Source organism: Podarcis muralis, chromosome 5 (assembly GCF_964188315.1).
Source record: "Podarcis muralis chromosome 5, rPodMur119.hap1.1, whole genome shotgun sequence".
Lineage (NCBI taxonomy): Eukaryota > Metazoa > Chordata > Lepidosauria > Squamata > Lacertidae > Podarcis > Podarcis muralis.
Window position 1 is genome coordinate 46,533,114 of NC_135659.1, and position 19,462 is coordinate 46,552,575.

Below are 19,462 nucleotides of genomic sequence, written 5' to 3' on the forward strand. Positions count from 1 at the left end.
TATCACTCTTTTGCCTTAAATAAGTTGAAATACTTAAGCAATAGTGCTTACTTTTTAAAAGTACTTTAGCACATATTAAAAAACTAAATAAGAACGGACGCAGGTGGCGCTGTGGGTAAAAGCCTCAGCGCCTAGGGCTTGCCGATCAAAAGGTCGGCGGTTCGAATCCCTGCGGCGGGGTGCGCTCCCGTCGTTCGGTCCCAGCGCCTGCCAACCTAGCAGTTCGAAAGCACCCCCGGGTGCAAGTAGATAAATAGGGACCGCTTACAAGCGGGAAGGTAAACGGCGTTTCCGTGTGCGGCTCTGGCTCGCCAGATGCAGCTTTGTCACGCTGGCCACGTGACCCGGAAGTGTCTCCGGATAGCGCTGGCTCCCGGCCTCTAGAGTGAGATGGGCGCACAACCCTAGAGTCTGGCAAGACTGGCCCGTACGGGCAGGGGTACCTTTACCTTTACCTTTTTAAATAAGAACAGTGTGTGCGCACACGCAAACACAGAGCCTTTCCAGTTAACACCATTTTATCAACACATGTATCCCCTCCCCCATTTTTACTGTTTCCTCCTTAATGCCAAAGTATCAACGATAGCTTAGAAATTTAAAGAGCACTTCAGAAATTATTTTTTAAAATTGATCTGGAACAAATGGCATAAAAAATGGCATACTCTGGTTAATTGTTCCTTTGGCATCCACACAGTTGTTTGACACCCTCTGTGGAATGTAGAAGAAAGGAGAGAGAGAGAGAGAGAGAGAGAGAGAGAGAGAGAGAGAGAGAGAGAAAGCTATAACTCTCAATATGTGAAAAGAAAAGTGCAATTCCTCATACAGCTTGCAATGACAAAATAAGAATAGGCCAGGACTAAGTGCTGCCAGATCTGGAAACACCCACAGTCTCTATGACTATAGAACGTTTTTTACATGTAACAATTTAGAAAAATAATAATTATTGGTGATAACTTACTTGTTTTATACTGCAGTGTATTTCACAATAGTGAAGTTCCATGGACAATGCTTAGTGCAGCACAAAAACTTTAAAAAATATATGCATATTGCTAACAGGAAGGAATTTAGAGTTGTAGCAGCATCCTGTAGGATGTGTATATTTCATTTTGATACACGATGATTTACAGAGGGCTGCGCTTTCAGCTATACGTTCTAGTCATTGTGGTTATTAGGATTACTGCGGCTACATCTAAACACAGGAAATAAGTACAAGTATATTGGTAGATATGATATCTATTTCCCACTTTTTAAAAACAAACTGTTTCAATGTCTACATATTACAATTAAAAGAAATGGATTATAATTTGCAGAAACAGGTCACCAGCAAAAAGAACAAAAGAACACAAACTGGCAGTCAATATTATTGTAATATTAGCATTGGTTTCCAGGCTTAGGGCAAACTACCATTTACAATGGAAATGAATGACTATACCTCTGTTTTTAATTACAAATAGCAGTGGCAGGGGGGCAGGAGGAATTGGGACTAGCCTGTGAGGGGTCAGCCGTTTTTTCTTTGTACTTGGAGCCTCTATATCTCAGGAGGAAAACACAAACCCCACATCAATTTCCCTTAGTAGTTAATATCATAATATGCTGATGCTCAGAGCTTATATAGAAGTCAAGGGGAAAGGTAAGACTGCCTGCCTGCCGTCTAGGTACTGCCTCTTCAGAGGAATTATGGTCAGAATGCACTACATGTGTTAGCAGCATAGTTCTTAAAGCAAATAGACTTCCAGGAGCCACCTTGGCTGAAGAAGTAAAAAGGCAGTAATTTCAGAGGCAGTAGCTGTTGGCACAGACTCAACTCTGGGATAATTTGGTCTTGTCAATACTGCCGTTTGTTTCCTGCCACCCTTACAAAAGGGGATTCCACTACAGCCATATTGTTATAGAGCTGTCATTTCAGTTCATCCCAGTCACTCAACGGTTCAGCAACCCAAAGGAGTCTGAGAATAAAACTGTAACACTGTAAATATGGACATGAATACCATGGATAGAAATATTCTTTGTGTGAAAACTAGGTCTCCGTAGATGCATACATTGGGTCTTGAATTTCTGTTAAGGCCTATGGCTACTATGCAGATAAAACCAAACTAACTGTATTAATTACTGAAAAGCTGAGAAGCAGTAGGAGGAATTAAACACCGTGCTCTTCCAACTACTTTGTAGAGGGGGAAGGAGAGCTTGCACTGACAGTGTTCTAGGGAGAGCAGAGGGGAGGGGTTTTTTGGGGGTGGGCGGTGTGCAAGATGCACAGAGGGAAGAAAGAGGAGAAAGTCCCATTGCATTATCAGGACTTGCTGTGCTGACTCCCACAAGCACACCTAGTTAGTTGAATCTGGCCCAGTTACTGTACATTGCAAATTTGCTTAATTTTTTTTTTTTAAACACACACTACAGTGTTAACAAATCAATGTAAATAATTGAAACCTAAATATTATTGTTTTGTCTATTCTTAGTAGAACCACTAGTTACTAATATGACACAAATGAGATAAACTTCACTCACACAGTGCCAAATAATCAATGCCAGTCAAATGACAAACTCTACTGACAACAGGTATTGTTAAGCACACTGTTGCATATTTTATGCTGCTTGACTCATCTTAAAAAGTGGCATCTGATAAATCCCACAAGCCGACTCAGTGACTAGCTTGGGATACAGGCCCAAGCAGGCTATTGACTGATGGCTCTTGACAGTTTCTGGTGAAGTGGATCAGTTTAATGCTAGACTCATAGTGGATAATTCATACTCTTATCCATAGGCCTCTGAGAATTAAAAAAACTGAGCAAATATCATGGGTAGGAAGGAGACCATTTTCTCACATGGGAACAAGGCCTAGGACACTCTGATGTAAAATAAAAAGTACATAAGGGGAACTATGTTTTATACACATTGGGGGGTGCCCTGTCAGTTGGGGTGCAAAAGAGCCCCTTGTCTGAACTGACAGTGGAGGTCGGATTGGACCTCTCTCTGTGTGTGTGTGTGTGTGTGTGTGTCGCTTTTCTTGTCAGTTAGTCAAGGCATTTCTTTACTGGAATGCCTTGACTCTGGAGCCAAGTGAGGATTCCCAGGTAAGAGCCTCCCTCTATTGTGTGGGCAGGTAATCCCTCCCCTACATGGCCTGGTCTCCTTGGCAACGCTTCCCCCAGGTGGGATTGGACAACTGACTGAGGTAGGTGGAGACCTCCAGGTATCCCACCTGAGGGAAGGCAAAGCCAAGCCTATGCTGATGAAGCCGCTCCAGATCCAGGGGCTGTGCGCGTCCACGCAAAGGGCACCCCCCCCCGTTTTATGCGGGGAGCATTCATTCTGGCAGGCTTTTGGCCTGCCATTTTCAATAGTTTTTATCCTCAGCACTTGTCTCTCTTTATATTTTAGTAGTTTATTCTTTTGGGGTTTGTTTATTTGGTAATTTTAACAGCTTGTAAGGTGCCCAAAGTATTGCTACTGCAAAAGGAGGGCAAGGTATATCAGTACTGGGCAGTATCCAACTATGCCCTGTCAGAGCAAGGATTTTTGCTTAACGCCACAGAACTCCCTCTTCCTCATCCCTCCCAGTGCCGCATTTACGTATGAGCTAAACAAGCTTTAGCTTAGGGACCCACTCTCTTCGGTGGCCCCAAAAATTTTAAAGGGAAAAAACTGGGTATACATAAAAAACAAATAAAATGGCTTTGGATACCTATTAGGTCCATAAATTACCGTATTTTTCGTCCTATAGGGCGCACCGGCCCATAGGACGCACCTCGTTTTTTGGGGGGGAAATGAATAATAAAAAAAAATTTCCCCCCCCAGCCGCGGTTGCCGCCCCAAGCCTTGCGCACACCTGCCCAAAGCACAGGGTGCCCTCCTGAGGGCGCCCCGTGCTTTGGGCTGCAGGCTGCTGCCCCAAGCCTTGCGCGTCTGACGGGACCTCCCGCTGGGCGCGCGAGGCTTGCACACACCCGCCCGAAGCACGGGGCGCCCTCCGGAGGGCGCCCCGTACTTCAGGCTGCAGGCTGCTGCCCGCAAGCCTTGTGAGCCCGCGGGAACTCCTTCCATGGATAGCTTCCTGAAGCCTGGAGAGCAAGAGGGGTCGGTGCCTCTCGCTCTCCAGGCTTCAGCGAAAGCCTGCATTCGCCCCATAGGACGCACACACATTTCCCCTTCATTTTTGGAGGGGGGAAAGTGCGTCCTATGGGGCGAAAAATACGGTACCCTACAGCATATATTCAACACAAAACACAGCAACAATTTGTTGTTGACAAAGGACAGCTGGACATATACAGTAAAGGGTCCCATTACCTTCAGTAGCTTAGGGCCTCATCAAACCTAAATCCAGCCCTGCTCTCGCCCACATGACCCACACTCCCCCCAAATCTGTTCTAAAGGGCTGAATGAAACTCAACCCCAAATAACAATTGTTGCTGTTATTATTTTCAGACCAAATATTCAAGATAGCAGTTGAGATGCAACTTTAAAGGCAGTTGCTGGCTTTGTTTCTCCAGCACCTTCATTGTGTAAGTTACGTTTGTGAGGTTAGCTGTGAAACATCCCTCTGGGTTCATCTGCCTGCAGCTATCATAAAGCTTCTTCAGCCTTGACTCTCTTTGCATCAAAGATTGTATAGAAGGACATAGCACTGGTGTGTATGCTTCCTCTCACCAAAAATATTGAGGCCAAATGCAACTCTCTTAGATCTGCTCAACTGGTTTCATTTCAATAATGCTTTCTGTTTTTAAGTTACAAAGAAAACTGTCAGTAATCTGCTTTTTCACAATCTGCTCTTTTTTATTTCTTCACTTGAAAAGACAGTATTCTATAACAGTCTTTGTGTGTATGTCAGAAATATAGCTATTGCATGCCCTGGGGAAATATAAACAATCTGCCATATGGCTCATTATTGTTTTTGTCATTACTAGATTCCCAATAGCATATTTCTTCATTTGACACAATTGCCAAACAGAACACAATTGTGTTATTGAGATTATACAATCCATGCAGACAGTGTGTGAAACCATGATTCTTAGACTTTCCTCTAGCTTGTGTAGCTTTAGTGGTTTAATAAGCAACTACACTGGTGTCTCAGTTCAAGTACAAATAGGTTTTTTATGCTTCAAGGAAGGGGAAAGGGCATATTGTATACAGCACTTGCTATTTTAACCTCCAGAGTATTTTTTTTAAAAAAGTTGGCATTGTATAGGTTTTTTTTTTAAAAAAAATAGATAATATGGCTGAAAGGTTAATAATGAGTACATACTCTATGCAAATAAAAACACGTGATATAAAATATATTGGGTTACTGTATTAGAAAAGCAAGATATTTCTGAAGTAATGTACTCTTAACAAAGGCCACCAAGTTAACAGTAACTCTTTTTCTCTTGTTAAACTAAGTAACAAAAAACTTCTAGATGGCTTTTCTGGCAAAATTATATTCAATGTGACATGCAAACAATTGCTATCACTAAAATAATAAACATTAATTAGCCAATGTAATCACTAAGGCCATGATCCGGCACACACTAGCATTTAACCAAACAGGTTCGAACAAACTACAAAATGTCCTTTCTCATTTTGTGCTATTTTATTCCTTTTCTGTTTTTTAACAGTGGAATAAATATAGTTGTTCTATATTATAAAACAGCAGCAACGTCACACCAAATATTTTAGAGATGGTCAAATGAGTTTTATCTAAAAGTTTCCAAAGTGACTCATGCTGATATTTAGCAGTTATTGGAATTTCTTTTACTATTCAGTTTTTTGTGGAGGAATGACCAACTGTTCTGCATACATAAAAAAGGATTTTGCACAAAAAGGCAAATGGACATGATAAATGGGTATACAATTGCACATAGTGCTGAGAAAGTGGAAAACGAGTTTATCTTCTCCCCTCATAAGGTAGAACCCAGAATCATCCCATTAGGCTGAACAGTAAGAAACTCAGGACAGTCAGAAGGAAATAATTCTTCTCACATTGCACAGAATCCACTTACACAAAGCGTAGTGATGAAAACCAACTTGGTTGGCTTTACTAGGGGATTAGAGAAATTCATAGAGGATTAGGCTATCAATAACTACTGGTCGTAAGGGCTACATCAGTGGCAGCACATGCGATGCAATGGAGCCACCCTCCCAAAACCAGCATGAACAGCTGCTTACTCAAACAGGGAAAAGTGGTGGTGAGGTTGGACCTGCACAGTTGCACCAGAGAGGCTGCCACTGCCCAATCCAGCATTGCCACAGGTGCACCTGTGTAGCCCTCACCTGGCTGCCCCACAGCATATCCGGGTAAACTGCAGTGCTGCCATATTTGAAGCATGAGTCTGCCCCATCACAAACATCACTACTGGTTTATATATCACCCATTAACAGAGGCAGTACACATCTGAATACCAGTTGCTGGTTGGGGAACATGAGCAAGTGACTGCTATTCTGCCCATGTCCTGCTTGTGGTCTTCCCATCTATTTGGCCTCTTGGAATATGAACTAGGTAGGCCATTGGTCTGTTCCAGCATAGTTTTCTTACATTATAAATTGATTTGAGATGTTTGTTTTGTTCTAGCCTGCATTTATCTGAAAAGCATTTTTTCAAAGTGGCATACTCTTAAAAAAAATATATCAATACAATGCAGATTGCTGTAGGAACACATTAAAGTTTATGTGACAAGTGTACTGTTAATTGACAGTAACCAAACATAAAAAATGAATCTTACAAAGCACTGGGGGTTGTTTGCATTATGAGTGTATGTAGATCCAAAGCATATACGGTGTATTCTCTTGTTTTCTCTCACTATTACATAACAGCAGCAAAACAGGGAATAACATAGCTGTGAGCGGAATCATTTTAACTTGAAATGACTTATCTCCAAGAGCTAGGCTCTGTTCCCACCCCCCACCCCATATTGATTTTAACAAAAGAAAGAAAATGCTCATTATATAAATAAATAAATCAAAACTAAAAGAAAATTTAATTCCTTTTCTTTTTTAAAAAGACAAATAGTACCTTGAGCAGATATGAAGCTCCCACAACAGAGTTGTTGTGGGGATGAAATAGGGAGGAGGAGAACCATGTACACCACCTTTAGATGGTATATGAATGTAATAATAAATAAATATTATAAGAGGGAATGTCTAGGAAAGCACACACTTGTCTGTAGAGAAGATTGTCCTTTAAAAAGAAATCCAAATGGGTTTTCCTATTGGCCAGTAATATAGATGTACAAAAGTGAGAAAGGATGTGAAATACAATGTAGTAATCTCCCAGACCTTTGGTCACAGTGATGAAAACTAGAGGAAAAGCGCTCGCGCGCTCTCTCTCTCTCTCTCTCTCTCTCTCTCTCTCTATATATATATATATATATGCACAATGAATATACTCTTTTCAAATTGCAAAGCAAAGAGCTATGGAAAGCCCACTTATCAATGGTACTTAGCTTTGGGGAGGGAATAATAAGGAACTGGTCTGCGCTGCATTTTTTCCTGAGATTTCACCACTTATTGGGGTCATGAGTCAGAAATGCACAGCGCCACATGAAATTGTTGGCAAACTGAACTCATGGCAATGCATTCTGATGACAAGGGTACCTTGGGCAACCCTGTAACGCTGCTTCAGTCAGCCCACACTCTGCTGTGCTTTCAGGGTTGTGCGAACTGACCTTTAGTTCCATATACATGCCGTTTAGGCCTGGGTGCCAAAGAATCTTTATGATTGTTTTTCTTTCTTTTTTTAGATGTAATGCAAACATTAACACCTGCATGGCTCAAGTTGGGTTTCTCTAGCCATAGTTGAGCAGCTAAATGAAAGCCTGATTCTTTACTGTGTTTTTTTTTCACAGACACCTTCTGTGGCATTTATAAGAGGAAATCTCTTCATAACAATCCCATGAGCTGCGTCATGGGCACAGCAGTTCACAGGACCAGGAACGAAGACCCTGGCTCTGATGCTATGACAACACAACTGGTGTCTTTTTCCTCCTATTTGGGGTGAAATGGGCCTTCCTGGCCAATCTGAGCTAGTGAAATCCTGGGCTTTTCTGCGTTTGATAAATTTGGTTACCTGACAAATAGCAGCAGAGCCAAATAGTATTGGATTTGTCGATGAAACTGTGGAAGCTGCTTTTTTCAATGCTGTGGTTACAACAACCTTTTCAGATTTCATTCCTTGCTCAATAAAGCATTGATCTGTAATGAAATAATGAAAGAAAAGCCACTTTAAATGATAAGGAAATCGGCAGCAACAATTTGTAAAGCATGTTATAACTGATTGCTATCATTCTTCTGGAGTACACATTTAGTAAATTACTTGAACATATTGTTAGATGAGTTATATATATATTGGGTGGTATTTTACTAAGTATTTCCAGACAAAACAATTTTTTCAAAAAATATTTATAGCCACCTTTCCTTTTGCTCTCTTATTTTATCATCAGAGGAACCCTGTAAGGTCAGCTAGTGAAGTTCATGCCTGGGATTTGAACCAGAACAGATCCAGGGAAATCAATTTATTTAAGCAAGTCAGTGAGCCATGACATGACCAGATACCACCACCCTTTGTAAAATGCAAGCTTTAAGTGGGAGCAAGTTGAGTGTGGCTTCTCTAGAGGCCATAAAGAAATTAATGAGGGTGATAGAATGGACTCAACAGTATACAAACATGGCTGCCAATATGCCTTCATTCAGTTTTAATATGTTCATTCAGTTTAGTTACTAGTTGCTACCATAGAGCAGAACAATCCTTACAGGCATTGTATAAAACAAAAAAACAAACAGAACTAAACACCCAGAGGTCTGTATAGTCAAGATGCTGAATGAGGCTTATATACGTTTCTTCTTAACCAGATATCAGTAATCCAGACTGACAGAATGTTGGCTCCCGCTACTTCTCTCATCCCCACAGTCTTGCTTCACCACCCCTATTTTCTGTGATGGTGGTATGAAAAATTAAAGTGCAATTGGCATTAAACAAATTAGTTAATTTTTAGTTAATACAAAAGACAGACAATATTTCACCAAATACAGTGGTACCTCAGGTTACAGACGCTTCAGGTTACATACACTTCAGGTTGCAGACTCCGCTAACCCAGAAATAGTACCTCAGGTTAAGAACTTTGCTTCAGGATGAGAACAGAAACCATGCTCCGGTGGCACGGCAGAAGCAGGAGGCCCCATTAGCTAAAGTGGTGCTTCAGGTTAAGATCAGTTTCAGGTTAAGTATGGACCTCCGGAACGAATTAAGTACTTAACCTGAGGTACCACTGTACATAGGTCTACTACAAATTAAAGCTAATGAGGCATTGAGGTTCATCCAATTACTTGATGTTATTTTTCACATTCAAGGCCGCAATCTTGCCTGGAAGTAAGCTCCAATGAAACCAGTGGCACTTGCTTCTGAGCAAACATAACGGACAAGACTCACGGTTTAACTGTCTTTCAAGCAACCAAAACCGATGGCCATAATCAAAAACATCTTCAGAAATGAGCAGCTTCTTACCCTGTACTGCTGAAAACAAAAGCTCTGTTTGATATTTATGAAGATTCCCACATAGAGATGGAGCTGATGAAGCCATTTAAACAGCAACAATGAACCTTCTCCTCTCAACCTTACAGGAAGTTGGGTTCTCAGAATTATTGAGGTTGCATATTGCAACTCTGCATATGTATATCATTGCTTTTCGAAGCACAGCATTTCTTAGCACTGCTTTGAGAGGCAAAGGCTCAAGAATTCGTTTTCAAAAACGTTTGAATGTTTTCTTCTTTCCTTTTTTTTGTCACAGTAAACACTTTCAGGGATTTCTACTTTGAACAAAAAAAGTTTTGTTCCTCTGTTATCTTGACATTGCACATTTCTTTATTATGCAGTAGCTAATAACTGCAAATCCTGTGTGTAAAAAAAGAATAGGCTACTTTCAATCTGTGGAAAGTTTGACCTCAAGGGCATAGAAACTGTTGACTCATTGTTTTTACTGCATATACTATTAGCCCTTTGTCACATTCTGAGAATGACATCATCTTCATCGCAGTTAGTAGCAGGTACTGGGTAAATTAAGAGCCCTCTGCTTTGCCAGGTTTTTTTTAAAGGGTATACTTCTCAAATTAACAGTATATTTCTAGTTCCACCACTTTAGGCTATTATTTCTGACTAATCACATGTAGGAAAAGCTTGTAATCAGAATAGGAGTTGCTCAGAGTTTTCACCCTCCCCCACTGCGCATTCTGTTGCAAAGATCTAGACTTCTAGGCATGTTGCCAGGGAGAGCAAGGACTGAAGGATGAGTGCAATTGTCAGCACTTGCCTCTGCAAAAGAGGGTGGGATTTGAGAGAGGAGAGGGTGGGATCTGGTGCAGAGGGGACTAGGTCTGTACCCTCTTCATGGCTGAGCAGTAGCAGCAGCACACCCTGAGCTCCTCCCAGGATCTGTTTACTTGAAGCACAAATGCTTTCCAAAATCTTGCTGGTCTCTGCATTAAAATGTAGGCAGAATCAAAAGAGGGAGACTTTCTCAAACAATGCACATGCTATGTCATATAGCAGCTTGACAGCAGTGGAAAGATACTGCATTCCAAAGGCCCAAAACTTGAAAAGGATATGGACAGTGCCTTAGAGCCTTGTTTTACCCTTAGTTTAACATGTCATCCAAAAATTACATTAAAGAATGTTATTTCAGGTTGCCTGGTCAAAAAGCGAGTCAAAATAGGAAATGCCAATTTTATGGTTACCCATAAAAGACTTACTTTCTCTTGCTGGTGAAGATTTAACGTGAGTGAAGCTTGGGAACTCTGTGACAAATAGCCTGCTTAAAACTAAAAGTCAATCTAGAATGCCCAATCTAAAAATCATAGTGAGACTGGTGCTAAGTTGCCATTTATGCAGAGACATTTTTTCATGGAAGGAGCCTTTGAAGATCTTAAACTTGTGTTGCAATTCCACCAACATATTTTGCTTTATTCTAATACTTAATTCAATGATGACTCTTAACAGCTGAGGCTATTAGCAGCACTTTGGCAACTTTTAAGTTTTTCTGGCATAATCCCAAAATAATGGTATAGTTTGAGATTTCTTGTCTAAAAGGCTATTAAATAATTTTGCATAGGTTTTGTATCCCACTTCTGTCAAAGGAAAAACAGTGCTCTAGTCCAATAATTTAATTATACAATGACAAGATTTGGAAAGGGCCTAAATAAGCAGCTTCTTTATCATTATTATTTTTAAGCAGGAGGTTTGCTAAACAGAGGTTAACTGAAAATGTGTGTGAGAGCATGTACATAAGTTACTGTGGCAGTTGTGTTCCCTTAGCTGTAAACTGAATAATATACCAGAATGGGGGGGGGGGGACTGCACTCATTTTAAAATATAATGTTGCTTCCTCTTTCCTGAGCACTGAGACATACTGGGCAGCCTTACTAGAGTCAGTTTCCTTCAAAAGAGACAGAGCAAAAATATTACAGTATCTTTAAAATGGTTTATTTACAGATTTGCAAGTAAGTAAGGTATGATGAAAAGAAAGCAGTAAGCACAATATTCATAAGGCAGAAGACAATCACATCTCAACTACTGGCTTACATCGCCTGTAACTGCATCCTTTTTAACCTGCCAAAATGGAATAAAGTATTCTAACTTCAAGAAAGTTAACTCGAAGTGCTTTGCACCACACAGAATTGTTAAGAGCATCAGGTGGAAGTTCTGTTTGCAACATCCTTGTCTTGGCCACAATACCATTTAAGGCAAGTTCTTAATAAGTGAACGCTCCTTGGAGTTAACATCTGTGCATGGGCGGGGCGACTTTTGGTATAAAACTAAAATACTAAGATTTAAGCATCACTCCCTTTCTCTCATAGACATCATCTGAAACACGGTAAATTAGTCTCTGAATGCAATTAATAATATTAACATGATAATAATTCCTTTCTCCTTTTCTTTTTTACTGCATTAAATTTCTGTCCCAGACTTTCAGCACACAAGATGCTTCACTATAAAAATATCCTGAAGAGCAAGAAACAGCAGAAACAATATAAATAAAAACTTGATAGGACAGAACTGGTTAAAAAAAAAAAAAAAAAAACTTTCACTGTGTGACCTAAAAGGTCTAAAAGGCCTGGGAGAATGAAAATATATTTGCCCAGCACAATAAAGACAAAAAAGTAGGCCCTAGGGGCAAGAGCTCGAACTTTCTAAAAGCATGGTGGTGCTGCAACTGAAAAGGCCCTTTCCCCAATCCTCATGCAAAGTATCTCAAAAACTGAAAGCACCTGCAAGAGAGCCTCAAATGACAGGCACAGAGATTAGCACATGGTTTGGGGTTTGACCAAAAACAGTCTGGGCTGCCTTTCTAATCAAGCAATGCAGTGATCTCTTTTGCTCAACTAGCTGTTGCTTTGACATGAGAGTGAGAAGGACAAATTCCAAAGCTAAATAATGTATGAACGTTATGCAATAGGGTGTTATCCTGACCCAAATGCAGATATGTTTGTTTGCAAAATGGCATTGTATGCAGCTAGAACTATACAGGAGGGAAAACATGCAGTAACAGGCTTCTAAATCAAGGGACAGATGGGGATGCTTATCATAGTCTATCAGGTGCTCTAGGGTGCCAGAATGTACCGAATGAGGTTCACTGCCCCATTTGTGCAGGCAGGGGTGACAACGAGGAAGGCAGAAAGTTCCCCAGCAGCCCCCATGTTTTTCAGGCCACATGTGTTTCTCGATAGCAGCTGTGTTCTGTTTATTATCAACTGTACTATGAGGTACAATATGTGATATTTAAAACGCACTGCTTTTTGTAATTTAATAATGAATAAATACAAGAAGGGGCCATTGAACCTTGCTGTGGCTTTCCTCACTCCTGTACTCTAGCCCTGTTTAGGGAAGCTTTTAATGTTTGATGTTTTATTGTATTTTTAATATATTGTTGTAAGCTGCCCAGAGTGGCTGGGGAAACCCAGCCAAATGGGCGGGGTATAAATAAATTATTATTATTATTATTATTATTATTATTATTATTATTATTATTATTATTAACAACCCTCTCCTTACCCCCCCCAAACCCACTGGCAATACTATTCCAGAGTGTTTTTCCACATACACTGGGCACTGCTTTGTGTACATTTGGCTACTTGTAAATCACATAATTAACAATACATGCACAACTATGGAACAGGACTGTTTACATTTTCTTTTCTCTGTATCTCTCTCCGTGAGGGTCCATTTATGTGCATGTGGTATACAAAGAGGGTAATACTGCCTTCATCTGATGAAGTGATTTCTTGTCCGTGAAAGCTTATGGTACAATAAACGTTGGTGTTTAAGGTGCCCTAAGATTATTTTTTTGTCTCCTAGACTAACGTAGTAGTACAGAACTATATCTGCTCCCGTGAATGGCATCAGTTATAGAATCACAGAGTTGTAGCGTTGGAAAATACCATGAGGGTCATCTAGTCCAACCCCCTACAATGCAGGAATCTTTTGGATCTCGAACCCAGGACCCTGAAATTTAGACTCTCTTGCTCTACCAACTGAGCTACAGGTGACTTAATTCTCATTCAAATTGTGAACATATAACTATATTCCAAAATGGGCTGGGCATATTATATCTTATATCAACACTATTCCCCCTCTAGGGAAGACCTATGAACATACTATGGTAAAAGCTACTGCTCTTTGTCTCTAGCCACAAAGGGATACATATTAAAGTAAATAAGACAGTACCTAATGTACTCAAAACACCATTGTTGTTTTCTAATACCTGGTTCCATACACAAATAGGAGGTAAGTACCACTTATTTTAATGGAACCTGCTTCTAAAAGCAAACATGCTTAGAGCTATAACCTAAATTAGAAATATCATAGCTCGCCCCCCCCCAACCTAAAAAATACTGTTTACCTTAATCCATGTTGTAATCAATATTATCAAATGATATAGGCAGGCTTCAAAATGCACTACACTACACTTAAAAGAGGATAGGAATCTGGATCTCAAATAGGTGCTTTACCCCCCCTTTGCAGCTTTGTTTGCCAGGAGACAGCTATGAACAAGTAGAACTGAGAACCCCATCAAGTGGAAATTCTATTAAACTTTTTATTATTATTAAATTGGGCTTTTGCTAACCAACTTTCTTTTTCTTATTGGACGACCTGTTTAAGAATGGACTGTATGGGATACTGAGGAAATTTTAATTAATAGTCCAATAGTTCTGCTTTTCCTCCCTTAACCACTGGAAACTTTTCAAACATAATGCATTCCTTGTTCAGCAGCAACCCAAAATAGAAATAACAACTGATATTTGAATAGACAGTACTGCCAAGATGCAGTCTCTATTATAATCCTGGATATAAGATGTCACCATGCAAAACAGATGCAGGATCACCTTTGTACTAGCATACATGTAGGAGAAAATGCCCTTGCCAAGGACATAAATAGGGCCCAAATGCCATGTATTTCATTTAGTATGAAACTGAACAGGAAACTTAAAATTCAAGGCCTGAAATGGTGTTTCCTACTTAAAGCTCCAGTAAAATGGCTGTTACTTGAATATAACTGTTTTTGCTCTGAGTTTCAGAAACAGGGGATAAGAAAAATTGAATTACATGTTACACTATATTGTTGTCTAAACTCTGAAAAGAATTCCAACTGCAAGGTTGTGGAGCTTATCATCTTAAAGGCAACTGTAGAGTTCTTCAAATGTCAGCTGCTGCAGCACTGCAGTAAAACTAAATATTTCCTTAACGCATGTCAGCACGCTCCAGTACTGACCTTTAATACCAACCTTTCTCCTCCCATGCCTTGAATCCGTTAGCTGAAAATCCTTATGGTTATAAAACACTTAATTCTGATTGGATTGTATTTTCATCTCCCCCAGGGCTTATGTTATATAAATGATTGCTACCTTTATTGAACTATAGTATAGTAAATAAGAAAAGAACACCAACGCTGTGCTGAATAAACCCCTAAATCTGTTATTTAAGAAGTAGCAAAAATTGGAACCCCAGAATACTGACTCTTCAATGAAAATGAAATTTAACTAGGAGCACTGAATTAATCAATTGAGCTTTCTGCTTACTTCTCAGTTGCAATGCCGTTGAGAAGATAGGCTGAAGAGAATAGGTACACTCTCTTCCCAACAGTTTATAGTCTCCGTGCTTTGAACATTTCCCCCAGATGTAACATTATGTCAGTTGGTGCCTTAAAAAGAATATGCACTACTCTCTGGTGTTAATCTGGTTTTTTTAGATTTTTTGGGGGGAAGCTCAAGTCCCAAAGCCATTAAGGGGTATGGAAATGTGCATGTTTAATAATGACCTGCTTCTTAACACTGTTTCTCACTTTAAAAGGTGATGCAACAATGAAAGCTTGCTTAGAGTGATATTTGACAGTCAAAACCTAAAACTACGTTGGCTACATCCAGGTAATTCAAAGGTGCAAAAACCTTGGAATCTTATTTGTGGTTGCTTTGTAAAAATGGTTTGGCATGAGATCCCACAGATTTTTAACCACCCCCCCATTCCTTTCAGCACCCCATTTGGCTCTCATCACTTCGGCATCGTCTTCTCGGGATGGTGACAATGACAAGCGAGCATATTTCATCTGGAATTTGAACTGAGAGGGTTCCCCGCTGCTTATTAACTTGGCACTAATGCTGGGAGCAGAATTTGACATAAGCAAGTTAACCTGACTTCCAGGGATGGCTGCTGTTTCATAGGCATGTAATATTATGATTTGATGACATCATATTTCACATGTCAAATCAATATTAACGTTTGTAGGTCAATTTTATTTTTATTATTATCATTATCTGTAAAGCCAGAGTAACTTTAAAATAACCAAAATCAGAAGAATACCTCACTTGCCGCAAACCTGAAGACAACGCTGCTTCCTTTCTCTCTCCACGGGATGAACCCGCCTCGAGCAAGGAGAGGCTGCCGCCGCCGCCGCCGCTGCCTGGCATCTCTCATAGTTGGTTTTGGCTTTCCCAGGAGGAAGAGGAGCAACTCCCGCTTCCCAGAAGTGCGCAAATGCACGCCGCCTCCTCCACGGCATCTTCACTGAAGGAAAACGGCGAAGGGATGGAGTTTCTTCTTCAGAGTTTCCGGCGTCTTTGGCTTGGCTTGGCGCGGAGCGAGGGCGGGAGGGGAATAACAACCTCTCGCCCGATCCTGCGTGGCAGCAGGTTGCAGAGGCGACCTGGGAGCTCCTCGCAGCCAGGTGGGCCAGGCCAGAGGCGAGGCGAGGCGCGGCGCGCGGCCTCTCTCCCTCGGGGGTCTCTCCTGCCTCGAAGAAGGGGCTGCAGCTCCCTCACGCCGGGCAAGGGGCGGAGGGGAAAGTCCCGCACACACCAGAAGGGCGAAGCCCGCGGAGGAAAGGCCGGCAAAGCCCGCGGAGGAAACCCAATAAATAAAATCGGCGAAGGCGCGGAAATTTAAAAATGTTTGGACAGGAAGAGCAGGGGGAAAGAAACCGTCAAGGGGAGGGACGGGGGGAAAGTAACGGTCCAGAGGCTGCCTCTTCTCCTCCCCTTCGGCCGCTCGGCTTCTGGACACGGGTCGCGGGTGGGCCCCGTCTTCTGCCCTCGCGCCACCGGCCACACGACCACCGCCCGCCGCCGGCAGATTCGCTCCAGGAGGCGCGAGAGGAGGGAAGGAGGCGCGCGGCGGCGGGCGCGTAGGCCATGTGAACACCGACATTTTGAGCGCCTTGCCTCTGGGCCAGAGCGGCTCTTGGGGAAAGAAGCCGGCCTGCCATGACGGGGTGGGATCCTGCCCCCCACCCGCTTACAAAAAAAACAACAAACAACGGATTTATTAAGCGGGATGCAGGTTTCAGGAGCGCCATTGGCGGGCAACTGTTGGCTGTTATTCCTGCGCCATACCTGGGACGAGGAGCAGCCTGGTGGAACCGCTAAAATTACGCACGTCTCCTCTGCGGGCGGAGAGCACCCAGGAAGGGCGAGGGGTGCGGGTGGGTGTGGATTTGTTCAAATGCTTGGGAAACTGCACGTTTTCAGTTTTGTGATCGAGCAGCGCGCCGTTGCCAAGCCTGTCAGGAACCTGGACATGAACTTTATATGCCACCCGGGCAGCGTTATTATGCGCGCTTACACCCCGTGGGATCTAAGGGCTGCTAGGTGTGCTGAATGTGCATTGGATCGCTGCCCGTTTTACCGGAGCATGCCATGTATTGACTCCCACGCACACTCACACCCAGCCTTAATCGCTCCAGATTTGACTTGCACCTCCATCCTTTTATTTAGAAGCAAGTGGCGTTGCTTTCAGCTGAACCTGCTCCCACTAAGTCAGCTTCCCCTAATCCTAAACACACTTTCTTGGCAGGAAATAAATAAATGCCACTTACTTCCTAAGGCTAAGCCATAGGAGTCCACAGGACTTTTCTGACCTCATTTGCTCTCCCATGGAAGGAAGTTCTGCGGAAATCTATTGGTCCTGTTTGTAAACGCTTTTCCTGATGGTGCTTTCTTGAAAGTAAGTTTAATGGAAACTTTTGCTAGTTACTTTCCAAGACTACAGGAGTTATCTTGTAGCAGGCACACGCTATAGTGCGTGCACGCACACACCCCTCCGCCCAGCGCATCGCAGCCAATTGACATTTTCTTCATCCCTATCTATATTATTAGACTGTTTATTAAACATTAACCCCGACATATGTATTCGTATTCGATTTCAGTGTGTGTGTGTGTGTGTGTCGGATATTTGGTTCCAAGGATCAGCACGCTAAAATAAGCACCTCTTGGGCCACGATCCTGCGCATACTCTAATGGGGAGTGAGTGCAATTGAAAGGAGGCTTGCTTGCGAAATATGGCTTCAGCTTGCTTACTTGGCAAAACGCGCTCTTAAAATAATAGTGTTCATGGTATTGAGGATCGTTGCCACTCACCCTTCAGCAGTGCTCTTGGGTTCATAGCTTAAGACTGCAATCCTATACGCACTTGTCTTTATGAAAGCCTCACTAAACTCAAGGGGACTTACTTCTGAGTAGTCATGGGAAGAACTGGGCTGTAAAGCACTTTTTTAAAAGCCTAACATCTTCAATAGCTTATGCAATATTTTATAAAGGTCGGTTAGGTCTGTCCTCATGACTAAATCCACATTCTTTGCTTTTAGACGGACAATATCCAGGGCAAGAGTTCTTGTCGGCTAAAAATAATGCTGAAACTTTGGGGTTTTATTGCTTGTTTGAAAATGAGTGTTCCTGTTCTTCTGGCCTTACAGCCCTGGAACCGTAAAACTCATTTCTGAAACCACGCTGAGTTCATAACGTTTCTTTTGCGCGAATAATGCAAAGCAATGACAAATTTGACTATATTTTGTGTCTCTCCGTGTGTTTTGTTTTTGAACCCATTAGCCAACTCCTGTCGCTTGTTAAAAGGCCTGTCACTATATATACCACCAGCTTCGAATATTAATAGTTTAGCTTTTTGGATAACCAAAGCTAAAACCTTTAAAACTCATTAAGCTGGTACAACTGCATGCTTAACCGACCAGAACTCACTCACTCTTTTTTAAAAAATCAGATTCTTTATCAAATGGCAAATCCAGGGTTAGCGTTTGGCTTCTGGTTTGCTTTTAAATGACCACAGTTTGATTTCACAAGAAAAAGAGACCATTCAGTAAAGGATATGATTGGGTTAAATTCTGGCTTGCAGTAAAGGTCGCTGTTTTTATTAGCGGTGGAACTCGCTGTTTTTTAATCTGACCCTTCTGAAACCTCGGTTCAGTGCAGAATAAGCTCGTGCAGTTCAGATAAGACACTCATTTCAGCAGAGAACAAAACTATCCGGAGCCACTTCTAAAACTCTTTTTTTAAAAAAAAAATGGGGAAGGGGGCAAATCTTACCAATTTCTCAAGCCTAATATTACAGTTTCGCAGACAGGGAAAGCGACACCGAGCTGGCTATGTTGCGCTCTTGGAAGTAGCAACCCAAAATCTTGAATTAAAACACTTCCACATTCCCCCATGTTTATGATAATCACATCCTTCAATGTGTCCTTTCGTTCACAGGGCCACACACTCCGTCCTGGGACATGTCCGATTTTTTTTTTTTTTTTTAAAGAAGTTATTTGCTGAACACGGTGAAAATAAAAAGAGATATGCTCCAAACTTCGCAACACATTGAGGCTTTTAATCAGAAAGCAGTATCAGAAATGAGAGCATTTTAAATATGTGATAAAACTCTTATAGATTTTGTAGTTTATTCCTATGCAAAATAAATGTTTTTAACACCCTTCCTTTTTTTTCTACTGGAAAGCTTAAAAACCAGAACTAAAACAGTCCATTTTAAATCACTCCCCCCCTTCTCATTTTTGCTTTTAAAATATGTTTTAAATCCTTCAGCTTTTATTCAATATAATGACGTTTAAAATGATTCACTGACTTTCTAAAAGCAGGCTTTGACCTCGGTTTTCAAATCTTAACCCATAACAAGACATTCTTGTTCTGGCTTCATTATGTGAGAACAAATGGAACTATCTGG

General features: G+C 41.5%; 1 long non-coding RNA gene across 1 annotated transcript; it reads right to left on the minus strand.

Annotated features, from left to right (window-relative positions):
• Positions 1-362: 362 nt before the first annotated feature.
• On the minus strand, positions 363-17,610 carry LOC144327796 (uncharacterized). Its single transcript, XR_013392929.1, has 3 exons — positions 15,815-17,610; positions 8,039-8,163; positions 363-708 (listed from the first exon to the last, which is right to left on the minus strand). It is a non-coding gene; the product is annotated as an uncharacterized LOC144327796 (long non-coding RNA).
• Positions 17,611-19,462: the final 1,852 nt, after the last annotated feature.